The sequence below is a fragment of the Phocoena sinus genome, chromosome 9 (genome assembly GCF_008692025.1).
Source record: "Phocoena sinus isolate mPhoSin1 chromosome 9, mPhoSin1.pri, whole genome shotgun sequence".
Taxonomy (NCBI): domain Eukaryota; kingdom Metazoa; phylum Chordata; class Mammalia; order Artiodactyla; family Phocoenidae; genus Phocoena; species Phocoena sinus.
Genome location: NC_045771.1, coordinates 95,157,480 through 95,182,403, shown reverse-complemented (window position 1 = coordinate 95,182,403; position 24,924 = coordinate 95,157,480). Strand labels below are relative to the sequence as shown.

The following is a 24,924-nucleotide window of genomic DNA, read 5'->3' as shown; positions in this document are numbered from 1 at the left end:
ACTTTCCTTATTCTGTGTTTGAATAATCATAGCTCCTAGTGGCTTAGGCTGTCAGCAGCAAAGATCTCATCTTCCTCTACATCCAGATATAAACCTGGTCCCAGAGGTAATTCCTGGCAGCGAAAGCTGGCTGGTGTGGTCATGGATTGAACCAGAAGGGAAATACTCCAGTTCTTATATGAAATTCATCAGCTGTTAAGTGTCTCCAAATTTTCCTCTAATAGTCTCATTAGGGATCTGGAACCTGTCTTCAAAGAAGAAGCATCATTCACCACTGGCTTTTTGAGGGATTAGAGTATACATAGAGTAGGAATTGTAGCCAAGTGTGGTTACATTCTTAATTTAAAGAGAAAAGAAGTAAACTAAGCCCTAAGTCTGTTTTCCTAAGATAAGGGGAACTGTAAGAATTGGGTTTGTTTACTCGTCTAGATATTTTTTTCTGTATGGATCCACATTCAATATTTACATTAACATAACAATTCCAAGCAAAGTGAAAACACATTTCAATTACATTTTCCACATATTCCAGGAAGAGGCTACCATATGCACTGAGGCATGAAAGTGAGAGAATGAACAGAATGTTCAGGATATATTTTGTCTGGTGTGGTTCTAGCTAAGGATTTGTAGATGTGGAGGTATAGTTGGAAAAGTAGATTGAAGCCAGATTTTGCAGGACTATAAATTTTAGTCCATGAATAGTGGAGAGTCATTGATGGAAAGGGAAGTGGCATGATGAGTTTTGTAAGTTACAGAAAAACCCCGATAATAATAATACATTTAATAAATAAAACCTCTCTAGTGAAAGTGTATAGATGGAGTAGAACAGAAAACTAAACTAAAGAAGCTAGTTAGGAGAAGTGGTAGTAGTCCATATGAGAAAGGAAAAGAGTATAGTAGATACTTACTGCTCCCCACAAATTCCATGTGTCTCCATAGTTTCCAGCCTTTCTTGTAGTTCCATTAGATTGTGTGACTGGTTCTGGCCAATGGCCTGCCACTTCTTCTGGCCAATGGTTTCCTTCTGGCCAATGGTCTGACACACTTCTAAGTTGTGTCACTTCCTGTGTAAGGCAGTAAAGAGCTAATCTGTCCTTCTTCTCTCTCATCTCTTTCAACAGAGATCACAGAATTATGTGTTGAGATGGCAGAGTCACAGGATGGAAGCAGAATGGATCTTGAACCACCACCTGGAGGACAGCCTCTTTGGAGATCATTCAACCTGTATCAGATTTGAGTGAGTCCATAACAATAAGCCTTCATTTTTTTTAAGCCACTAAGTCTTCCAAGTTTAACAGCTCTAGCAGGTAGTGTTAATTATCCTGATGAATACAAAGGATCTGGATCAAGTCACAACAGCAGGAATTGGAAGGAGTAAAAATATTTTAAGAAATAAAAACTGCAGGAGACCAAGACTGGTGTTGGGAGTGAGAAATAAGAATAAGAGAATCGTGACCCTGAGCTGTTAGCTTGAGAGGATGGCAATGCCATTAACCAAGACAGATGTGGAGAAAGGAGGAGGTGTTGAGTTTGAATTGTCTAAAGAGTATCCAAGAAGAAGTTTCCAGCTGGCAGTCGAGGATGTGTGTCTGGCATTTAAGAAATGTCTCACTGCTGGAGACAGGCTTGGGAACCATCCTCCTTGAGCAAGTAGAGTGAGAAAACAAGGAAGGCCAAAAAAAAAGGTTTGAGGGTAAAACACAAGACAAGAAAGATTATCCAAACAAGGAGACGAAGAGGGAAGGATGGAAAGAGAATCAGGTAGAGGCAGTGCCAAGGGAGGAGAGAATTTCAACAAGCTGGACAGCAGCACAATATACCATAAGTAATGTTTTCCACAGCCCTAAACTGGCTGGCTGATAGTAGCATTTGCTTTATAACTGATGTGAATCAATTGATTAAAATATGACATACTAAGAGCATTTCTCTTTACTAAGAGTAAAGAGGAATGGGGTGGACAGTTATGGAAAACACAGTTATCTATTCTCTTTTTTCAAATATTTCACTCAGACATTACAAAAAAAGATTTCTTAGTTAGAGCTACGGTCTATGTGTGAGAAAAACATCAGAAACTGTCATCATAAGCCTCATTATCAATAAACGTTGAAGCTACACATAACTTCAGAGTGGTTCTTGTTATCTAGGAACTTCTATCCTAGTCCCAGAAATAGATCTTACACATGAAGAATGGCCAAATTGAAACAAGTGTCGGGTGGAGGGTAAGTGCCAAAGACTGATTGAAGCAATAAATTGCTCCAGGGCTGGGGGCAGATGGAAGAAGCCTTCCCAGAAGAGAGAGTATTGGGCTTTGGTTTGAGAAGATAAAGGGAAACTGAAGGCAAGGAGGAGGTAAAAGAAAGGGGATACACAGAGTAGGCGAAAACCCGGAGGAAGAAACGTATGTGGAATTTTCTGACCAGGTCCTCTGCCATTGCACAACACCATGGACTCATATTCACACTGGAATTGGTATCAATAGCACACTCGGGGATTGTTCAACACAGTGGTGCAGTCAATATCTTTGTTAATACTAGACGTAGACTGGAGATGAGCCAAGGTAGCTCGGTTGAGGCCATGAATTAAAACACCTTGAATGTCAGTGTGAAGGCATTTATTACTGAACATGAGGAACAATTAGAGATTTTTGAACAGAAGCATAAAGTGGCAAGACCTGCATTAGAAATATTCCTCCAGGGAGCAGTGCATAGGATGTCTTAGAAGGTCAAAACAATAGAGATGGGAAGGAGAACTAGAAAATTATTGCAAGTGCCCAGATTTTAGATGGTGACATTTTTAGTCTATGGTTTTAATATTAGGCTTGGGAAGTAAGTAGGTCAATAGCCTGTAGGATGACTAAGGTCAAAATTCAAAAACTTGAGTCAGCAGGTAGGGAAGTTCAAAGCTGGTCATCATTTATGTAGACATATGATTGATTTTGCTTTAGAAATGCTGATTTGGGAAACATAGGAAGTTTAGTAGGAGACATCTCGTTGGCAGTATATTGGAGCTATATTATTAAAATATGCGTGTGTTTGCTTGGGGTGTAGATGGAGTACAGGGGTTGAAAGGGATAACTCAAACAACGAAGATTCGGAAGGAGAAAAGCAGAGTGGAGGACTGTCCTGTTGAAACTGAGTCTCCCTAAAACTGAGTTCCTCTGCTCAACTCATGATTGATCTCCTTATCCAATATGTTATTGTTTTGCTTGTACAACACCTGTTCCCCTAAAGGTTAGGGAATATCATAGAAAAGGGAGGATTGAAACTGAGCAGGACCCTGTGGGGCCCTCCTGGGCACAAAAACCTTTCTGTGTCCCCCATTTCTTGTTTGTAGGAAGAAGGTTTTAGCCTCTTGGACCTTCCCTGAGTTCCAAAGGGCAGATTCAAACAGTTACTAATTAAGGGGATGAGGGAATGCGGAAAGAAACAACAGTGCAGAGATGGGACAGGGTCCTCTTTCCTCCTGGGGAGGATGTACAGAACAACCTGATACATATCTCTGAGTTCTTCAACAGGAACTAAGGCCCCCCCACCCAGGTGGAGGATGGTAACTTCAGGCTGAGCACAAACTTAGGACCCCAGACTGGTTGGAACCATAAGCTGATGACTGAGATTCCTGGATGATTGAGATTCCCTGTTACCTCACCACCAACCAATCAGAGGAGGGTCACACACCCTGCAGACCACCCATGCCTCCCAATATAGCCTGTAAAAACTCTTCCCCAACATCCGTCGGGGAGTTCAGGTCTTTTGAGCACGAGCCACCCGTTCTCCTTGCTTGGCCCTTGTAATAAGCCTTACCCTGCTCCAAACGCTGACATTTTGGTTTGTTTGGCATCACTGTGCATGGGGCACGTAAACTTGGGTTCTCCAAAGCTGTGGTGTTACTATGTTTGAAAGTTAGAGAAAGAAGTGTTGCTGTGAGAGGTGATTGCCCGAAGAGAAGAGCCAAAAGAGAAGGACACACGATAGGTAGACTTCAAGGGAAAGAGAGTTTTATGGAGGGGTAAGTGGTCACACTGCCCAAGGGCCAAAGAGACGTTCTCTTGAATTCTCTGATTTCCCCTCTCCTAGGAGCAGTTTCAGAACAGTGGCTGAGGTAGATGACAAAGGGTCAGGGCTGCCACGTCCTTCTTTCTGGAAGTGCCTTCTGGAGATGGGGAGAGGTGACCTTCAAGCCAGCTCCCTACAGAAAACTGCCCGCTCTGCTGTGAAGCAGTTAGACACAAAGTCCTTGGCTCAGAGCTTCCAGGGAGTGAAGCATATGGCAGCTCTGTCAACTGCAGCTGCAAACAGCTTCATCTTCAGTTTATTTCCAGGATCCAGAGGAGCTCAGGGATAGTTAACAGCTGTCTACCTGTAGGGACTCAAATGATCTCTAGGCCATCAAACCATCATGTACTGAATAGTGACTTAGCAATTTATCCCAATGCTTCCTGGGGGCCTGAAAGGACTATCAAAAGGCCTCCTTCATGTGCTCACTGAAGGGCTTTTGCTGGTTCAAAAGAAAGTGGAATAAATATGCCAGATTAATGAAAACCTTCCCCAAGCAAAATGACACTATAAAACGTGATTGCTGGTTGTTCTCTCTGAAAATAGATGCAATTATCTGATTTGGAGGTTTGTTTTTTTAACAACCTCCCAGGGAAATATTTGTCTTTTTTGTTGTTGTTGAAATCTATAGCCTTATCCACGGGGTTTAGAATGGAGAATATTAACCACCAGCTAGAGCCATTGCCAAGCCCAAGTCCTGCCAGGCTATTGTGGAGTTTTTATAAATATTTAAAGGCAGGCAACTAGTTATGGGAAGTACTTGACGTGATGTACAAGATGTACATAATGGCCCTTCAGAGGGAACACGGTGTTAGGTCATTAGATGAAAAACATAGAGGCAGCTTCATTCTTGAACCCACTCTTGAGTGGGAAGTATTCTGTCAGGAGCTGAATTGAAAGTCACCTCTCCCCATTCCCAGAAGTCATCTCCAAAAGGTACATGGCTGGCCTTGACCCTTTGCAATCCATCTCAACTACTTGCCTGAAACTGCTCCAAGGATGGGAGTGGGGAGTGTTAGTTGGAGAATTCAGAACATCTTTTCCCAGTAGTATTTACCCTTGAGCTCTTACACCCAGCAACGGGAGTCAACATCTTTACCAGTATTTATTGAAATCAATATATGTTGAGTGCCAACAGGATGCCAGGCACCTGGTAGGCACTTGTCTCAGTTATTTTTTTTTATATTAAACAATCCCAGCACATAGTGGCTTAAAACAGCAATGATTTAGCACTTATCACTCCAAGAGTTGGCAGGGCTCAGCTGGGTGGTCCTTCTGCTACACATAGTGTCATCAGCAAGGGGTCAGTCACATCAAATTCAGTGAGGAGGTCAGCTAAGTTCAGAAGGTCCAAGAGGGTTTCATTCATATGTCTGGCACCTCGTCTGGGGTGACTGAAATTGTGGGCTGGCTGGGTCTCTCTCTCTCTCTCTCTCTCTCTCTCTCTCTCTCTCTCTCTCTCTCTCTCTCAGGGTACTTGCCCTTCTTACACTGTGGCTCTGGGCTCTAAGAGAGCAAAGAGGGGGCTTCCCTGGTGGCACAGTGGTTGAGAGTCCACCTGCCGATGCAGGGGACAAGGGTTCGTGCTCCAGTCCGGGAAGATCCCACATGCTGCAGAGCGGCTGGGCCCATGAGCCATGGCCGCTGAGCCTGCATGTCCAGAGCCTGTGCTCCACAACGGGAGAGGCCACAACAGTGAGAGGCCCGCGTACCGCAAAAACAAAAACAAAAAAAAAAAAGAGAGAGAGCAAAGAGGAATCTGCCAGTTCTCTTAAGAGCTGGGCCCCAAACTGGCACAGTGTCTACTGATCAAAGCAGATCAATAGGCCAGTCCAAATTCAAGGAAAGAGGAAGCAGACTCCACCTCTTACTAGGAGGAGAGGCAAGGGAGGATTGTTGGTGGCAACCCAACCTTTGGAGCCAGGGTACAAAGCACTACGTATTGGTTAAATAAATGAAAATTATCCTGTTTCCATATACTTTCCATTATGGCCTAAATGGAGGAAATGCTGGATTTTCCCAGGGCAGAAACCACACCCTTGTCCATTTTTATCACTGCAAGCACACGAACACTTCCACGCTCGCTCCTGGATAGTAACTGTTGGTGCTCTTGGGTTGATAAGACACGGTGGTTTGCTCAATGGTGAGGCATGCTGGGAAAATAAGAAGGTGCAAGGGAGCCAGGCCCAAGTGGGAACATGCTGCTTAGGCCATGGGTGGACTTCAGGGGAATTATCTTAACTGCAGAGGTAGCTTCAGTGAGGGTGACTTTGTGATATTTTTGAGCTCACCTTCAAGCTCATGAAAGATTCTGGTCCTTATCAATATCTGGGAGCCCAGTTTGACAGATAGGACATGGGAAGGAGGACATGGCAAGCAAGGGTGTCATGACAAAGACAGGTGAGGGCAGTAGATATTGTTGGAAAGTCTTTCCATCATGCATGGCTCTTACTAGTGGTTGAGGTGTAAGCATGGATTACAGGTGAAGGAGAGGTGACAGGAGCCACAGCTGGATGGCTGTGGCCCAGTTACTGCTTAGATTTCTGGCGGGGTCCAAGACTTGGAGGATACTGGAGTTAATTAGACCAAAAGTAAGAAATGAGTAAGAAATCATGGAAACACACAGTTCCGTAGAAATACCCAGCCACCAGAGATCTGCCTTTGCCAGTGTTCCGAGTTCCTGAGTCTTTCAGAAATTGCGTGTGTGCGCGTCTGCACATGTGTGTAGGTGGTTGGAGGGGTGCAAGGTGTGGGGAACCAGCATGCAAGTGCCCAGGAGCTGCAGGTAGACTTGGGTGCCACTGTGAAGGGAACAAGCCTGGAACCTGATGAGTCAGGTCACGTCCTACCACCTCTGCTTAAAGACGAAGTTAATTAACCCCCAAAGTCCCAGATCATCATCAGTTAAAGGAGAACAACCATATGAATCCCTTCTTAAGGGACTTTTTAGAGGAGCAAGGAGCTAAGATTTATACAGTACTTAAAATTTTCTTGGCACAAACTGAGCCTCTTTCCATCCCTTCCCTCACCAATCCACCATTATCTATGCGATTTTATCCTGCGCCAAATCCCTTTGGTCCCCATGAACATTAGCTCAGGAGCTGGGAGGACCATTAGTAGACACATGGCTTTGGAGCGCTAAGACAACTGAAAAGCTGGTGAAACAAAGCCAGCCAGATCACTGCTCTACAGAAGAGCGAACCTCTGGAGGGCAAGTGGGTATGTGTTTTTGAAATCAATATTTTACTATTGGAAACTATGAAGTAAAGCCCCTTTTACTCCTCCTGTGTCCAGTTTTTTTTTTTTAAAGAAGCTTTTACTCATTTTTTTCGCTCTAACTAAATAAAAGCCATGTTGACACTGGGTTAGATTTGGACCTTGCCCACTTTGATCATTCTTAGCTTTTCCTTCTTTTTTTTTTTTTTTTAACAGTAAAACAGTTCACTTTAAAATCACATTGGTGTTTCAGAACCCTTGCTTTCTGCTGGAAGACTATGGTGTTTCTGGCGTCTTGTGCCCAAGCTTCCCCTCCCCCAGCCAACGATGGTAGCTCGCTAAACTCACCAGCTTCCAAAATCATGAGCTTCTCTCGTATTTACCTCTGGAGACTAAACCAGTTGTATCTCGAGTGACCCTTGTTTTCGGTTGTCTTCTCCAAGGATGATCCCTCAACCATCTAAACCACAAAGATGATTGATATGATTCCGAGAATTGAAAAGCCAACTCAGCCACTCTAACAGTATGATTGGGTAGACACGGTATTATGATCAATATTAAATATGGAAAGAATTGAGCTTTTTGTGTGTTCTATCTCTGAACTTTGGCTTGTAGCAGACTAGGAATTCCACAGACGAGTAAAGAGCCCATCCACGAACAAAACAAGGAACCAGATGCCCTTTTCCCCAGATTTGTGTGGGAAAAAGTATAGAATGTTAGCATAGAGTATGTTTCATGCCAAAACTTTGCAAATATCTTATGCCTTGAGCTCAGTACACCCTAATCACACTACACATCACTTACGCAACCTCAGCTGTTTATGTGGGCTGGGAAGGAAGATATGATTAACTCCAAGCAGATACTCCTGGCTTCAAACCTCTAAATGATTCCTCTCTCCTCAATATTTACTCCCCTTTAAAAAGAACTGTTTCTATGGAGAACACACGTACACACAGAAAAATCTCCATCAATAACTTTCCACCAAAAAATAAAGTAAAATAAAATAAAAGCATTTAAAAGAAAAGAAACCCTCCACATAATTAAGTATTGAACTTTATCTGAGAAGTATTCAGTGTCCACAAAAGGAGTGGAAAACACAATTATCGTTAAATTATAGTGTGCACATACATTGCAGTTCACCATGAGATCTTCGAAATAATGTTCGCAAGTAAGATTCAGTGTTGTTACATGTTGTTCGTAGGGCATTTAAGTACAGCAGAATATGCAACAATAAATATCTGCTGTTATCTTCCTGCAAGGGGAGGACTAACTGTGCATGTACTGGGGCATTCCCTTGTGCTTGTGTAGAACGCTCCACACTGTGTTCCAAAGGTAACATGACTTAAGACCATACGTTATTTATTAGAATATTTAAGTCATCTTCATGACTTAAGGGTGGGAGCCAAACAAGATACCAATTTTGAGGGAGCAAATTGGGGGGTAGAGACAATGCAGATATTCCTCCCTAAAGACTTTGCCCTTCTTATCAACACTCTTTTAAGTGCTCAGAAACAGCTCATTCATTCTCAAACATCTGGGTCCTCTTTGTTGGTATGTGACTTGCCATAAATAATACTAGTGGCCATAACAGACCACTCCCTAAATTTCAGCGGTTTAGCCCAACCAAAGTTTATTCCTCGCTCACACGAAGTCCCATGTGGGTCAGGTGGGCTTAGAGGGAGGCAGAAGCATGGAAGAGACACACTTCCTGGGGCTGAAACCAATACTTCCGGTTCCTCACAACCCACCCGCCAGCTCTGGTCATGTGGCTCTAACGTAACTGCAAGGGAGGCTGGCAAGGAGAGGAGAGCGCTTGGATACTTGCGAGTACGTTTCCTTTCCTGCCCTTCTTGCCCACCTGTGGAGCCTCCTTCCTCCAGTCATTAATGTGTGTACCCACTCCAGCTACAATCACTATCTTAAAAAAAAAAAAAAAAAAGGAAAAGAACACAGTTTTACCCAACAATCTCTGCTCTCACCTTTCTCTGCTATGACCACTACCATCTTTTCCACCCTACTGTCTACTTTCTTAGATAAAATAAATCAAAAGGGATACAAAAAGTCCAGGGCAGTAGGATCTATGTGAGACACATCATTGATAAACACAAGTGTTTATGTACTCGCTACTTTAATACTAGAAAAACACAGGTAACAAAAACCCTTCCTAAAAGATAAGGACTGTCTTTGAGCAAATGAGAACAATTTAATTGACTGGAGGGATGGGGTAGGGTGGGGACTCATCTACAATTATATCAAGCAAACAGCAAACACAGTGACTTGAAAGGGGACTTTTCCGCACTGGTCGAGCCAGGACCCCGGGCAGCCTGTGAGGGAATATCAGCTCCTCTTTGCTGTAGCTGCGTGGCCTTGGGCAAATTACTTATAGCTGTTTCACACTTTCCTTATCTAAAAAATGAAGATAATAGTAGCTGCTGCCCTCATGGTTGTTTTAAGATTTGAATCTGGCCACTCACAGAAAGTACTCATCAGACTGCCTAAGACGTGTATTAAGACACACCTTAAGGTCAACGTCATCTTATTTAATCTTTATATTAGTGAAGCACTGAAAACGTAAATGACAATTTTAGTCAATCTTATGCTATTTGAAATTCCCGGAGCTCCCATAGGAAATTAGACCTCTTAAATAGCGGTGTTAGACAACATCCTAGCCTCTGCACTGAATGTAGGATAATCAGTGAAGGGACAAGGTAAAGACCTAGAGATATGTAGGAATGAAAACAGTTATCTACAAGGAGCAATTTGTTCCAAAGAACTAGTCCTGATTGATGCTCCCCATTAAAAACAAAACAAACAAAACAAAAAAAGCCCCCTTGATAAAATAAATGTAGGAAAAGCTAAAGATTTTCCTTCCTCTGTTAGCCATAGATGATACTTGTTAGCATATTAACAGCACTGATAGGTCTCCACAGGGAAGAAGTATTTCTAGGTGTCTTCACACAGGGTCTCTCACCTTATTTCATTGCACAATCTGAGGACAGGAGGATAGTCATTTTGTTCACAGGTCTATCCCAATCACGAGTGTGTAGTAGATGCTCTATAAATGTAGTTGAATGTCTTTAGGAGGAATACCTAGGAGAGTGCTCGGGAAATGAAACTATGTTTGTGCTGACTTGCATTTTCTCTGGAAACCAAAGCTTTACTAATCATCCCAAGTCCCACATTTGTAAGATGTCTGGAAGAACATATTCAGTCAATAGTGAACGTTCTCTGACACATGGCAGGATTAAGGGCCCTTTGGTTTTAAGAAGGTGACACTGTCTGGAACATCATTAGCAGGTAGGTTCTGAGAGACCAATACTTTATAAGAAAAATCTGTAAGTCTCATACAGAACCTTGCTGGCCAGAGACGGGTATAATCTGAAGTGCTGAGGAATCAAAATTGGAGAACTATGGCAGCCACCTGACGATTCTTTTTTTTCTTGCAATGGAGGCTGGGTCAATAGCTTCCTTAAACACTCTGCCAGATGGCACCATGAGGGAGAAGAACCCCACCAAAGACAATAAAGAAGTTCCACCGAAAAAGACCTCGGGCGGCCGCTGCCTCGGAACTTTGCTTACGCACGGTTACAGTCGCAACAGCTTAAAGCAACTTCCTTGCTTGCAAAGTTACCTTGGCTGCTTCACAATGTAAAATGGGAAGAGGAAACAAGTCATTTTCCTGATACATGAGCTCACCGCTTATCTGAAGTCTTTAACACACTGCAAAACACCCTCTTTTACCCCCCGCCTGGTGACTCCCCTTAGTATACAATGTAGTATCACAGCTAGCGCTTGGGAAACTTTCTGGAAGCACTTTAGGCTGAAATCGTGAAGTCAAGGGTGGCATGGGTCTGGTTAATTTCAGAATATTGAAGTGTTGGAATTACAATGTGATGACAGGATTCATCAGAAGGATTTATTTCTTTGGGCCTGTGGCCTAATGAATTGGAAAATATTTTCCTATGTCTTCTCCTTCGGCTCTAAATTAAAGTGACACATTTTATTAAAAAAATGTCATTTTTACATATTAATGTATGAATGATGGTATGGCACATATGACAATAATGTCATCTGGGTGAAACATACTAGTGATCACTCACATTGATTTTCATCTCACTTAGAAGTGAGAACATTAAAAAAAACGAAAAAAGAAGTGAGAACGTCAAATGAAAAAGTATCTATGGAAAGCTTTATTATGTGTGTATGTTATCCAACTACACTGTGTAAATGCACAGGGATTTTATGTGACGGCTCATATATACGTCTGCCTAGGCTCTGTGCTTGGGGATGTCATTGCATGAACTGGTACTGCACTGTAGGGTGAAGAAAGGAGTAAAATAAAATCTGTCCCATTTTCAGTTCGGGGTCAGAGCAATAAAATCATCCAAAATGGCACAGTTAGTGGAAATTGCAGGGCAACTGACTGTGGAGACCCCAGTTAAGTCTAAAAGCTAACCAAAGAATGGTGCTGAAAATGGTTTTCCATGTTCCAGTCTCAGATACATTGGGGAATTCTGCTATGGGTCAATCTTAGCACACCATGTCAGAATGACATTGCTACAGTGCCTGCACACACTTGCAATTAAAAGATCCTGTCAGGGCTTCCCTGGTGGCGCAGTGGTTGAGAGTCCGCCTGCCGATGCAGGGGATGCGGGTTCGTGCCCCGGTCCGGGGGGATCCCACATGCCGCGGAGCGGCTGGGCCCGTGAGCCATGGCCGCTGAGCCTGCGCGTCCGGAGCCTGTGCTCCTCAACGGGAGAGGCCACAGCGGTGAGAGGCCCGCGTACCACAAAAAAAAAAACAAAAAAAAAAAAAAAAAAAAGATCCTGTCAGCTTAGCATGAGTCACTGGATAAACAAAGCTAGCAATACTGAGGCAAATATGTACGGAAGTTACCTGGTGTTGCTGGTAGACTTATTCCCTTTGGATTAAAAACACGAAGATTGAAAGGTGGCAGCTAAGTCCTTAGAAGGGGGAACTCCTGATGGATACAAACACTGGATTATATCTCTACAGTACACCTACATCTGAGTGTATATATTTACATCTACTGCAGCTGTATCTCTACATTCATTTTGCTAGATTTTACTGTTTCTTCCATTAACACATCGTTTGAGAACTTGACCGACATTAACAAAATGGCTGTTATAAAAAGAAGAGAATGAGGTTACCTTTAATGAACCTATTGTGATCATATTTCATTAGCATTGGTGCTATCAATCTTGTTAATAATAGTATCAAATATCAGTGATTGCCTAGACAGTGGTTTAGACCATTGAAATTTAATTTGTTTCAAAATTCATGATTGTAAACCAGGTGGCCTAGATTTCGGAGTTCACTAGAGTTTCATCTTAGGTCCTACTTTCTTCAAACATGATGGACACTTTATGGGTGACCTCATTCACTATGTCAGCTTCCACTGGTGTTTTTACACCTTTGACCCCTAATTTTACATCCATAATTCCTTCTGTTCTTGGGTCCTCTTTTTTTTTTTTTTTTTTTTTTTTGCGGTACGCGGGCCTCTCGCTGTTGTGGCCTCTCCCGTTGTGGAGCACAGGCTCCGGACGTGCGGGCTCAGCGGCCATGGCTCACGGGCCCAGCCGCTCCGCGGCATGTGGGATCTTCCCGGACCGGGGCACGAAGCCACGTCCCCTGCATCGGCAGGCGGACTCTCAACCACTGCGCCACCAGGGAAGCCCTTGGGTCCTCTTCTTCGTTGCACATATCTACTGGACATAACTGTTTATCATCTGAAACTCAGATTGTCACCTGAGTCTCAACAAGTCCAATAAGACGCTCCTCACTTGGCAAACACTTGGCTCTCCCCTGATGGTTTCTTCTCGTAGGATTTATGTAGTTAAGGACTTTCATAACTTCACAGCTGCCAAAATGACCATCCTTTGACCCCCACATCCAAGAGCTCATTAAGACCTAAAATTCTACATCCTGAAACTTTCAAATATATTCCCCCTTCTCCATCCCCTTTCCAGAACCTTAGTCCAGCAATACTTTCTATCTTTAATCTAGAATGTTGTAACAGCCTCTTTACCTTCCTATTTCTGCTTGCTACTATGTTAGTCTGTACTTCGACTTCCTTCAAATATTATCTTTCCAAAAGACAAATCTAATCTCGTCACTTCCTTGCTTAAAATCCTTGGGAGGAAATCTGTTGCGAATCATTTGCAATCTATCCACCACCTTCCTTTCCACCTCCCTCACCCGTGACAAGCTCCCTGTACTCCATTCACTCTGAAATGTTTGGCTCTTCGAACTTCCGGGCATCACACACGCAGATTTCTCTGCTTAGAATGGGTACATTTTCCCTTGTTTGCTGACTGGTGAATTACTCCTCCATCCAATTTAGATGCTGTCCCCTCTGAGCCATCCTCTTAGGCCCTTCTACATAGAGTTAACTCCTTCTCCTGGGTTCCTAATGGTGTACCTATCACATTGAATTGTCTTTTCTAATGAAATGGTGACTATCTCATGTCAGTGAGAGTACTTGCTGGGGTGAGGAGGTGTCAAATGCCTATCCCCATGCCCTGCACCCAGGAGGTCTTTGATAGATGTCTTTCGGGTGAAGGAATGATCAAATGAATGACCTCTTAGCTCCTCTGGATCCTTGATGATAAAGATGATAAAGGAGGTGAGGGAAGATATAATGTATATTAAATAGAGAAACTTCAGATGAGGGAACAGTCATAGCCAGGTTATTGTCCAGATCGTGTTTTGTGTTCTGAAAGATAAGTCAATTCCTCCAGGTTTCTAAGTCACCATTTTGTGAATTATTAACAAAATGCATCATTATCCAGGTCTTGAGTTGAAAGTCTCATGACATGATTTTAAACTCAATGGATGTAATTTTCAAGAAATAGTCTAAATTCAATGATCAGATTTTATTTAATATACTAGATTTTGAAGTCTGTTGGGATTCCAAAACTCTTAAAATTTGTAATACATTTGGGCTCTGTTTTATTGTACTTAATAACGAGATATGTACTGAATAACAAGATAAAACCTGGTATGAATTAATCTCTGTAAAAGGAATTACAAAAATTTTTAGAAAAACATTACTAAGCTACCCTTTTCACTTCTTTAGATTTATTTTCATCTATTTTGAGAAATAATTTCTTTTTATGAGTGTCATAATTTTTTTTTAAATAGGAATGAATCTGAAAAGCTAATATAATAACAAAACAGGACTCGCATAACTCTAACATTTATCATAATCAGTAACACCAGTGACCCAAGTTAGAGTCCACTGTCTTATTCTGAATATGTTATAGGAAACACAGCTGGTAAGTGGGTTCTGCAAAGAAATAGCCCTGTCTTTGTCTAGAAGGCTATTGAACAGAGCCAAGCAGATCGATAGTTCAGAAGTACAGGGTTTGGTTTGCCCCACAGGTAACTATTTGTGATTTGAATAGCATTCCCACATGGCTGTTCTGTATTAGAGACAGAAATTTCTCATGGTCATCTTAAACTTCAGTTCTATTTATCTGATAATCTCATTAACTATTGAAGGAGAGCAGTGTGACCAGTCCAGATGTCCTGTAATTAAACAGGAGAACTTTGAGATGAGCAACTCTGAGCTCTGTCAGCTAGAAAGGATGTTTGGACACTGGAACTAATTTGATTAGTTCTTTTTTATTAGCTCACAATAGTTCAGTTCATAGTATTCCCTCATGTCATTCCAATTTCACCTTCCTTTCCATCTCTCTCAGAAGTGATAATATTGATCTCTTTCTTTCATAAAAATTCTGTTTATTTTCATCAAATGGTGATTCTTAGTTAAAAGGAAAACTCATGTTCCTACTTTGGCTACTTTTCATGTTTCTATTCTTTCTCAGCCTGTAGTTACTGTCTCACTATTTTGAAGTCTTGAGCCCAGGCATGCTTAATTAAGTAACCCAGTGCCTTCCATTCTAATGGATCAACCTGGAATGTATCTGATCTTGTCATGTCTGCCGCTTTTACCTTCACAACCCTCTGCTTCTGGAACTTGTACTCCAATTCTAGAAACTTCCTGAGAGGTAGTGTAAGCTGGATTAGCTTTATTCCTCCACCCCCATTCTTTGTTAACATGATTTCTGAAGATCTTCTGGTTGCTAGCACCTGAGAACATTTTCCCATCCTCTTTCTCACATCTCTGCTTTCTTTCACACAATGAACTAATACCTACACTTCTAGTTCTTTGCCCTGAAGACTCCAGTGAAATCACTATTCTACAAGAACTCCAACAACAAGAGTTCATCAAGGTCCCACCTGGAACAACTAATCTCTACCTCTATCTCTATACCTATATCTATATTTATATGCAAGTCTATATTTATATCTGCATCTCCAGGTGGAGTATGTTTTCATACTCCGTCCTTCTCCCTCGGCCTTTGAATGCCACTGGGTTGGTGGCACCATCTTTTACAGGGTTTTATGGGTAGGTTCCTCTGAGCTGCTCTTTCTGCTACCCCACACACACTCAGCTGCTCTTGACTTCTGAAGACATGCCCTCCACAGGGCATCCTTGGTTTGCAGCAGAAAGACTTCTCGAGCATATTCTAAGATGACTTGAGCCTATACCCTCTCTGACCAGGGGAAATCTCACGTATCCTCACCCTGCCAAACTCTGCAATCCACTGCTCCCAGGAATGGTATAACCCACCTCTGACTCAGCTTCCATAAAGGAGAGGGAGAGAACCCTCGCATAGACGCCCAGTCCTGGGGCACGAGTCCATCTCTCTTTAATCTCACTCTGCTCTGGCAGGAGACCTGTGGACATCAGCTCTCAGCTGGTATCCAGCCAGCAGAGAGATACAAGTCTTCGCTCTCACAGACCACCCTGTACCTCCAGGAGCCCACTGCTTGGATTAAAACATGGGGAGTGCAAGGGGGAAAAGCAAAATGTCACAGTGCTCTGCATTCTTCTGGATTTTCTTCAAAGAAATGGCTTCTCCTTCTCTCTACTGAAACCCTACTGTTCTCTTTAATAGACTATGTGTGGGAGGCGGTGATTTAGGATGGTTTAGATACTGTTTAGCAAGCCCTGGGGGGAGCAGCTAATCTAGTGCCTCCCTTTGGAATGCAACGGTACTTAAAAAGCCATTAAGCTAAGCTTGGGGCTTTACTTAAAATTCCCAGACTAGAGGAAACAGTCCATCCGTAACCTGTTGCAAAGTCCAAGAGCCAGACACCTCCTACACCTCCTGGCGGCTGTCTCAGCGCCACTGTTCTGTGACCCAGCGGCCTCCCTAGCTGATTGAAATGGGTCTTAGCCTCATTTGAGGAGTAGTATTTGCTCTCCCAGACTCTTTCTTTTTTCCTCCTCCAAATAGCTCAGAAGCAGCACTGCAAGAGGATGATCCATGGTTGTAGGGAAGGAAGAGGTAAATTCTGAACCAACAAAGTAAAAAGCCACTGGCAGGGGTTTCCTAGCTCACGGCCAGCTATGAACCTCTTTCACTCATTCTTGCTCTTAAAATATCAATGCCAGGCAGTTGCCAGGAACATCTAGAGTGTGCTAAAGTTATGTCAGGAATAACAATAAAAATTAGAATTGAACTATCATAGAATGAGATGGTCACAGGAAGGTCACATGGCAAGTTACAGGACACATTTTCATCTTAGGAATTCCAGACACCTTAGAGTTTCCCAGGAAGATATGGCCAAGACCGTGGTGCTTGACATCAGAGTCACATCTCCCTTCTATGGCACAGCATCACCAGCACCGAGGAGGAGCTCAATAAATACTCCTCAGTGGATCAGTGATTTGTTCCTTGGTATGGTTTCAGAAGAAACATGTTGGGAGATTCTGGTGGTCACACCTGAGATTCTTTTTGGTGAAGAAAACAATGAGCTGTGTAAGGTATAAATCTTCATTTCATTTTTTTTTCACTTATTACTATATGGACACAATTACTCACATATTTATCCCAAACATGTTAATGAAAGGCCTTGGGGACATAAAAGGGAAAAGTAAATCTCTGTCTCAAGGACCTTACACTTTAGAGGAGAGAGAGGCAAACAAACAACTATAGTGATAAACTGTAACTGTTACGGGAGGAATGGGGGTGGTTACTGAGAACAGCTGGAAAGGAGGAGACATCAAGTCTGTTTCAGGGAGGAAGTGCCCTTTGAACTGTGATGTAAATGTTGAGGCAGAGTTTACAGGCTACAGATTCAGAGGAAGGACAGCCATTGCATGAGCTTGGGGGAGCCTAACCTTTTAAATGCTGCAGGAACAGAATGGTGAAGACCACAAAGACAGTTCCTAAGCAGACATTGACTGGGGCCTTGCCACTACTTCTCTGATGAGAATATGAGAAGTTACGCATTTTTATTGCAAGTCAGCCACTGCTAACTGCAGTTTTAGGATACAAAAGAAATAATTTCTATCACCAATAGTTGGGGAGAAAAACAATTGTCCCAACCCTAGGCCTCTTGATCAAGTTCTGAGGCTTAACTCTGCCCAGACACCACAGCATGAATGAAATTCAGTGGAGAGGCTGCAGCCCAGCCTCCAGTCCCACCATAGAAGCCCATCAAAGACTCCCTGGCTGCCACCTTGACCAGAATCAGACATTATAATAAAAAGTAGGATGGACACCACAACTCAGACGAGAGAGAAAATGTTTCTGAGAGTCTGGGTTTTAAACACAATTCCAACCCTTTGAAGTTAGAGTTTAGCCTTTTAGCCACGACCAACTTTTTGGTCCAACAACTAAAATTTTAAAAAAAAGATAATTTGAAAAGTTTAACAGACCAAAAGGCCAAATACACTTCTTGGATCTAAAGTCTGTCTTGCTCATGGCATTTGAATGAATTATTTATAAATTAATCAAAAGCACATAGATTATAATTATTTTGTTTCTGTCAAAATACTCATAAATTGAAAATCAAAGAAAAATGTGTTTGGCATTTGATTTTGCCAAGTCCTAAGTATTTACATATAACTTTGAGAGAGACATTCCCCAAACCCAAAGTCACGGGCATCCATTCTAGTCTATAAGGTTAGTGGAGCTCAAGTCTAGAGGGGTGGTTTCCCAGCTCTTAGGATAATCTAGATCCCTCATTAGCATCTTTTGGAGGGAGCCTAGAAGTACTGGGTGACATACCAGGAGCTTTAATTCTCTCTAGTTGGCAAAAACACTGATTCTCATAAGCTAGGTAAAGGAAACTGAAGAGCAAAACTTTTTTCTCAATCAAATCCAAATCCTCAGTAAACAGAAATATTTCCCAAAGGTAAATTTTGACATGGAATTGGTAAAAAATTTATTTCATTTAATTTTTTAAGAAAAGCCTACTAGTTAATATGTTGACTGGCCCATGAAAACTAAAACAGAAAACTATACCATACTTACTGATCAGGTTTTACTTAATGTATCTGCTTATTCAGCCCTACTGACCTTGGTTACCCTCCTATCAGATACTTTCCTAACATATAGCATGGACTTGTAACTCTATAACATTCTAAACACTGTATCATAAATATTGATAGATAAAATCTTAAAGGGCATAAAAATGCTTGGTGCAATGAGGAAAAGGACCCAAAAAGCCTACTGTGCAAAGGAGACTATAAATTGTAATGATTTGGCTTTAGAATTTTCATTTTCTCACTTTTCCTTATAGCTAGTAAAATAGAAATATAAATAATCTCAAAACCTTTCAGATTTTTACAATATATTAACACTCTCCAAAGAATTAAAAAGGAATATAGCAAAACGGTTTCAGCAAGGATTCCAGAATGAAACAGGAATGGATTTATGCCTAGGTTCCTCTTAGCTGGGTGCTCTGGAGCAGATTGCACAACTTGATTACTTTCCAAGAATTTTGGGATTTTCCAGCTATCATTCTGTAACAGATTTTTTTTGTTTAATTATATTGTGGTCCGAAGGCATACTTAGTATGACTTCTATTCTTTTAAATTTATTAAGATATGTTTTATGGTGCAGAATGTGGTCTGTCTTGGTGAATGTCATATGTGAACCTTGAGAAACATGTGCATTCTGGGGCCGTTGGATGAACTAGTCAGTAGGTGTCAATTATATGTAGTTGATTGATCGTGCTGTTGAGTTCAAATACGTCCGTCCTTATTTCCTGCCTGCTAGATAGAGGGGTGTTGAAGACGCCAACTATAATTTTGCATTCATTTATTTCTCCTTGCAGTTCTATCGCTTTTTGTTTTATGTATATTGATGCTCTGTTGTTAGGGTCATACACATTAGGTATTGTTATAGCTTCTCGGAGAATTGGCCCCTTTATCATTATACAATGAGCCTCTTAGTCGGGATAATTTCCCTTACTCTGAAGTATGCTTTGTCTGAAATAAAAATATCTGCTCCAGCTTTCTTTTAATTAGTGTTAGCATAGTATATCTTCCTTTATGACTTTAGTTTTAATCTGTATGTTTAATCTTTATAGTATATCTTCCTTTATAACTTTAGTTTTAATCTATAGGTTTAATCTTTATATTTAAAGTTGGTTTCTTGTAGATAACATATAGTTGCATTTTGCTTTTTGGTCCAGTCTGGCAATCTCTGGCTTTTAATTGACCTATTTAGACAATTGATGTTTAAAGTGATGATTGATATAATTGGATTCATATCTACTTTATTTGTTACTGTTTTCTATTCGTTACTCTGTTCTTTGTCTTTCTTTTTTTCTTTCATTCTCTCTTTCTTTCATTCTCTCTTTCTCTTCCATTCCTTTTTGGCCTTTTCTATTCTTGACTATTTTGTATGATTTATTTTCTCTCCTCTCTTTGCATATTATATATACTTAAAATATTTTTAAAGTGATTGCCTAGAATTTACAATATATGTCTACAACTAACCCAAGCCCACTTTCAATAGTGGCTTCACAAATACTATAAGTACCTTATAACAGAATATTTCAAATTTCTTCCATCCATTCCTTATAACATTTCTGTTACTCATTTCACTTATCCCTAAGCTATAATAACTAAATATACTGTTGCTGTTATTATTTAGAACAAACTATTATCTGTTAGACCAATTAAGAATTTTTAAAAACACAAGATTTTACTTTGTATTCCTTATATGAGCCTCTTCCTTTCTCTAAGTAGGTTTAAGTTTCTGACCTATACCATTTTCCTTCTCTATGAGGAACTTTTAACATTTCTTGCAAGGCAGATTTATTGACAACAAATTCCCTCCATTTTCATTGGTCTAAGAAAGTCTTTATTTCTCCTTTGCTTTTGAAGGATAATTTAAATTAATACAGAATTCTAGGTTGGTGAGGTTTTTTTATTTTGACAGTTTACATATTTTACTCTACTTTCTTCTGCTTGCATAGTGTCTGAAGAGAAGACTACTGTAATTCTTACCTTTGCTCCTCTTTGGGTAAGGAGTTTTTTCCTGTGGTTTCTCTCAAGATTTTATTTCTCTCTGATTATTGGCAGCTTGAATGTGACATACCTAGGTGTAGATGTTTTGGCATTTATCTGACCTTTCTTTTTATTTGGTATTCCCGGTATGCATGTGGTACACCTTTCATAACTGCCCCACGGTTCTTAGATCTTTTCTTCTGTCTTTTTATCTTTTTCCTCTTTCTATTTCATTTTTGGCAGTTTCTGCTGGCCTCTTTTTAAGCTCACTGAGCCTTTCCTTGACTGTGTCCAACCTGTGATGCCCCCGTCAAAGGCATTCTTCATTTCTGTTACAGTGTTGATGATTTCTAGCATTTCCTTTTCACTCATTCTTAGAATTTAAATCTCTCTGCCCCTGTATTTTTGCATGTCGTCCACCTTATCCATTAGGGTCCTTAGCGTATTAGTCATAGTTGTTCTAAATTCCCAGGCTGATGTTTCCAACATGTGTGCCATAGCTGAGCCTGGTTCTGATGCTTGCTCTGTCTCTTCAGACTGTATTTTTCATCCTTAGTATGCCTTGTGATGTTTTGTTGGCTGCTGGACATGACGTCCTAGGTAAAAGGAACTGAGGTAAATAGGCCTTTCATGTGAGGTTTTATGTTTCTCTGGCTATGAGTTAGACAGTGTATATTATTTGCCATAGATGTAGGTGCCAGAGACTAAAATCTCCATTGACGTTCATTGTTTTCTCTCCCCTGTTGTTTTTGAGTTTCCTTAGAGACTTGTTAGGTAAAGACTGAGGTATGCATGTCTCACACTTGTACTCCCTGCAATTTTACAGGAACCATATTGACATGGTGGTAAGGTGTGTGGGGAGGGGAAGAATTCTGTAGTCCCATGATTCAGTCTCAGATTTTTACTGCACCTGTGTCACAAGACTGTGACTTTCACAAGTGCTTCTCAGGTTTTTTGTTTGTTTGTTTTCCCCCTAGATGAGACAGGAAGCCTAGAGGAAGTTAGAGTTGGGTATTTCCTTTCCCACAAGTCCGTTAGTCTCTGGTAAAATTTTGTGGATTAGGGTCTGGTAAAATAGGTAATAGAGGGCACGTCTTGTTAAGGAGAACAGAACACTCAGGACAGATTTTGAAATGGCACTTTTCACCTCCTCTTGCCAGAAACACAAGGGACTTTTTGTTTCATTTTCACTGTTGGAACCCTGTAGAGCTCCTAGGGGTAAAACTCATGATAGTGCGGGGATCCCCTTAGGACTGGACCCCTCCCTGGAGCTTTTAACTCTCAAGCCTGTCCACACCAAGTCTCCAGCAATTTGTCAATTGCAGTTTAAGTTTTCCTACTCTTCTGCTAAGCACAGTGACTGCTAGGCCACTGCTCTGGTAGGCTGTGATTCTCTATATTCACCTGTATGCTTTCCGAGTTTGAGGGCGGCAGTTTGTCCTATGACCTCAATTCTATGACGGATCTAAGAAGAGCTGTTGGTTTTCATGTTGCTCAGCATTTTTTCTTGTTGTGAAGATGGGCGAGATGCCTTACAAGCTCCCTATATGCTAGATCAGAAGCTAGAAGTCCACTGTGTGTTTTTGTTTTTGTTTTTTTTGCGGTACGTGGGCCTCTCACTGCTGTGGTCTCTCCCGTTGCGGAGCACAGGCTCCGGACGCGCAGGCTCAGCGGCCATGGCTCATGGGCCCAGCCGCTCCGCGGCATGTGGGATCTTCCCGGACCGGGGCACGAACTCGCGTCCCCTGCATCGGCAGGCGGACTCTCAACCACTGCGCCACCAGGGAAACCCCAACTGTGTGTTTTTAATTTTGTGACTTTGTTTTTGCAAAAATACTTTTTTTTTTTTAAATAAGTGCCAGTATCTTCTTCTCTGAGGGGCAAAAGTAAATCCAAGACTTTTTATTAGTGATTTAAAATTTATAACACAGATCAAAATTTACATTATGAAAACTGCCTTCCAGAATAAAATGGTAGCTAACCATCTCAGCCTCCTGCTCATTTGCTGAGTTTACCCAATACCTTGTAATTGAGAAACATAGATTTTTTTCCCCACAGGAATCAGAGCTTGTAGCCCACATAATAACATGAATTAAACATAGCTTACATTAAGGGCCATGGTTTATACACCGGCAGCCGCTGCAGTAGTTCAGACAAGTTAGAATTAGGCTGGTATATGGGCTATAGATAAACACTTTCCCTGAGTAGATGGATTCGCTCATCGAAGTAATCTTTGCAAACAACCCATTTGATTAGTATTTCTAGTGAACTAATAGAGGGTTTCACATTTGAATAAATTTAAATCTTCACAGGGGAGATGATTTTCAATGGTTATCAAGTTTTTGCTTGTGTGCCCATAAAAGAAATGTATATATACACATATATATGGCTATATATCTTTATACATTTCAAAGTTAACATCTAATTTCAAATTAGATGATTTTCATCAGGTTTTACGTAATTTAAAAGAACGTAATTTCTGAAATATTGTAATTTTAAAACAAAATTATCTTTAAGATTATTCAGTGAAATACCATAGCAATTTGATATGCATTATCTATCATTTAAAATTAAAGGAAAATAGGTTTTATTTTAAATTTCAAAATTCTGCATCTTTCCTTTTTCCCTCTACTTGTGTATTTCTGTTCCTCCTCCCCCATATATTTTATTGTAGTATATATTTTTTTATGTTTGAAAGTTTTTATTCACCACCTATCATACATCATTGCAAAAAAAAGCCTATTATTTTAAATTCTAAAATGTTATTTTGAATGTAAAAATTCTGTAATTATGATTATAATTAATAGTAGACAAAGGATCACAAAGATAAATATACATCTTGATAATTATTAAACATAAAAAGCAAAATCTTATTGAAGCTGCCTCTCTTAAGCAGATGGATGGAATTATGGGTTCATGTGTCTGTGGATGAGTAATACTTATTATTAGAATGTGACAAGTGTTCACCATAATTTCTATTCCTGATTTTCCTTTGTGATAGTTGTAATCTCTGAGAAACTTGGATCACATAAAGAATATTTGAGAATGGAAGGAGTTTTGTTGTGGAAATGTCACTTAATTCTTTGAAGTCCTTCCAAGTTATCAATAATTGCATTAAGTCCTCCTTCAATTTTGTTGACAGCAGAGACTTGGAAGCTGCTTGACAAGCAGAGGAATTTGTTAGTCACCAGCATTATTAATTTTCTCAACACCGACAGCAATATTTTGAACCTTACTTAGAAATTAGAGATTTGAATTTCCTTAGAGATTTTTTTTTTTTTTTTTTTTGCGGTACGCGGGCCTCTCACTGTTGCGGCCTCTCCCGTTGCGGAGCACAGGCTCCGGACGCGCAGGCTCAGCGGCCATGGCTCACGGGCCCAGCCGCTCCGCGGCATATGGGATCCTCCCAGACCGGGGCACGAACCCATGTCCCCTGCATCGGTAGGCGGACTCTCAACCGCTGCGCCACCAGGGAAGCCCTGTGATGTCTTCTTATAAATATAATGCAGTTCTAATACAAATTTCAGTGGCAACATACTTTACACTTGACAAAGTACATGATTATCTTGATCGATCTCTAAAAGGCATTTGGCAAAGTTCAAAACCATTTCTAATAAAAAAAAAACACAGTCGAGATTAACTGATGGGTGCTAGTATCAGTGGGAGAAAGTGTGAGGAAAACAGGATGTACAGTCTCATGCTACCTCCCACAAGTTATCTGTTAGCTATAGAAGGAAAGATAGTTTCCGGTGGAGAAAGCCCGGCAGGAACCATGTGAACCCTCACGATCCCTGTGATGCAAAGGGATAGGACGCATGGAGAAGGACACTGCATCATTTCTGTTGGGTTCTTACCAAACATGCATAATCACAATCACGTGCAAATACTAGACAAACTCAGATGGAGCAACATTTAGCAAAACAACGGATAGGTGCTCTTCAGTGAGGCGCCAGTCAAGAATGACAGAGATAGATTGAGAAACCATGACAGGCTGCCTGAGACTAAAGTAACGCGAGATTCTGAATTGGATCACGGAACAAGAGCAACAACAAAGACATCAGTTAAACAAAACAAAACAAAACTGATGGAATCTGCATAGGGCTTGAGTTAATGGCATTTTCCGTGCCAATGTTAATTTCCTGGTTCTGATCAACGTACTGTGGTTTTGTAACATGTTAACATTGAAGGAGGCTGGGAGAGGGACATATGGAAAGTCTTTGTGCTATTTTCAACTTTTCTATAAGTCTAAAAGTAGTTCAAAATAAAGTTACAAAATAAATGCAGTGTCAGGATCTTACATATAATGATTTCCTCGTATGA

The 24,924-nt window shown here is 41.1% G+C and overlaps 1 long non-coding RNA gene across 2 annotated transcripts in view; it reads left to right on the top strand.

The window, feature by feature from the left end:
* Window positions 1–24,924, top strand: part of LOC116759536 — a 173,676-nt gene that overhangs the window by 68,363 nt on the left and 80,389 nt on the right. For both annotated transcript variants that reach the window (XR_004351464.1, XR_004351465.1), the window contains exon 2: window positions 1,119–1,234. This is a non-coding gene — a long non-coding RNA (uncharacterized LOC116759536). The remainder of the gene's footprint in view (window positions 1–1,118; window positions 1,235–24,924) is intronic.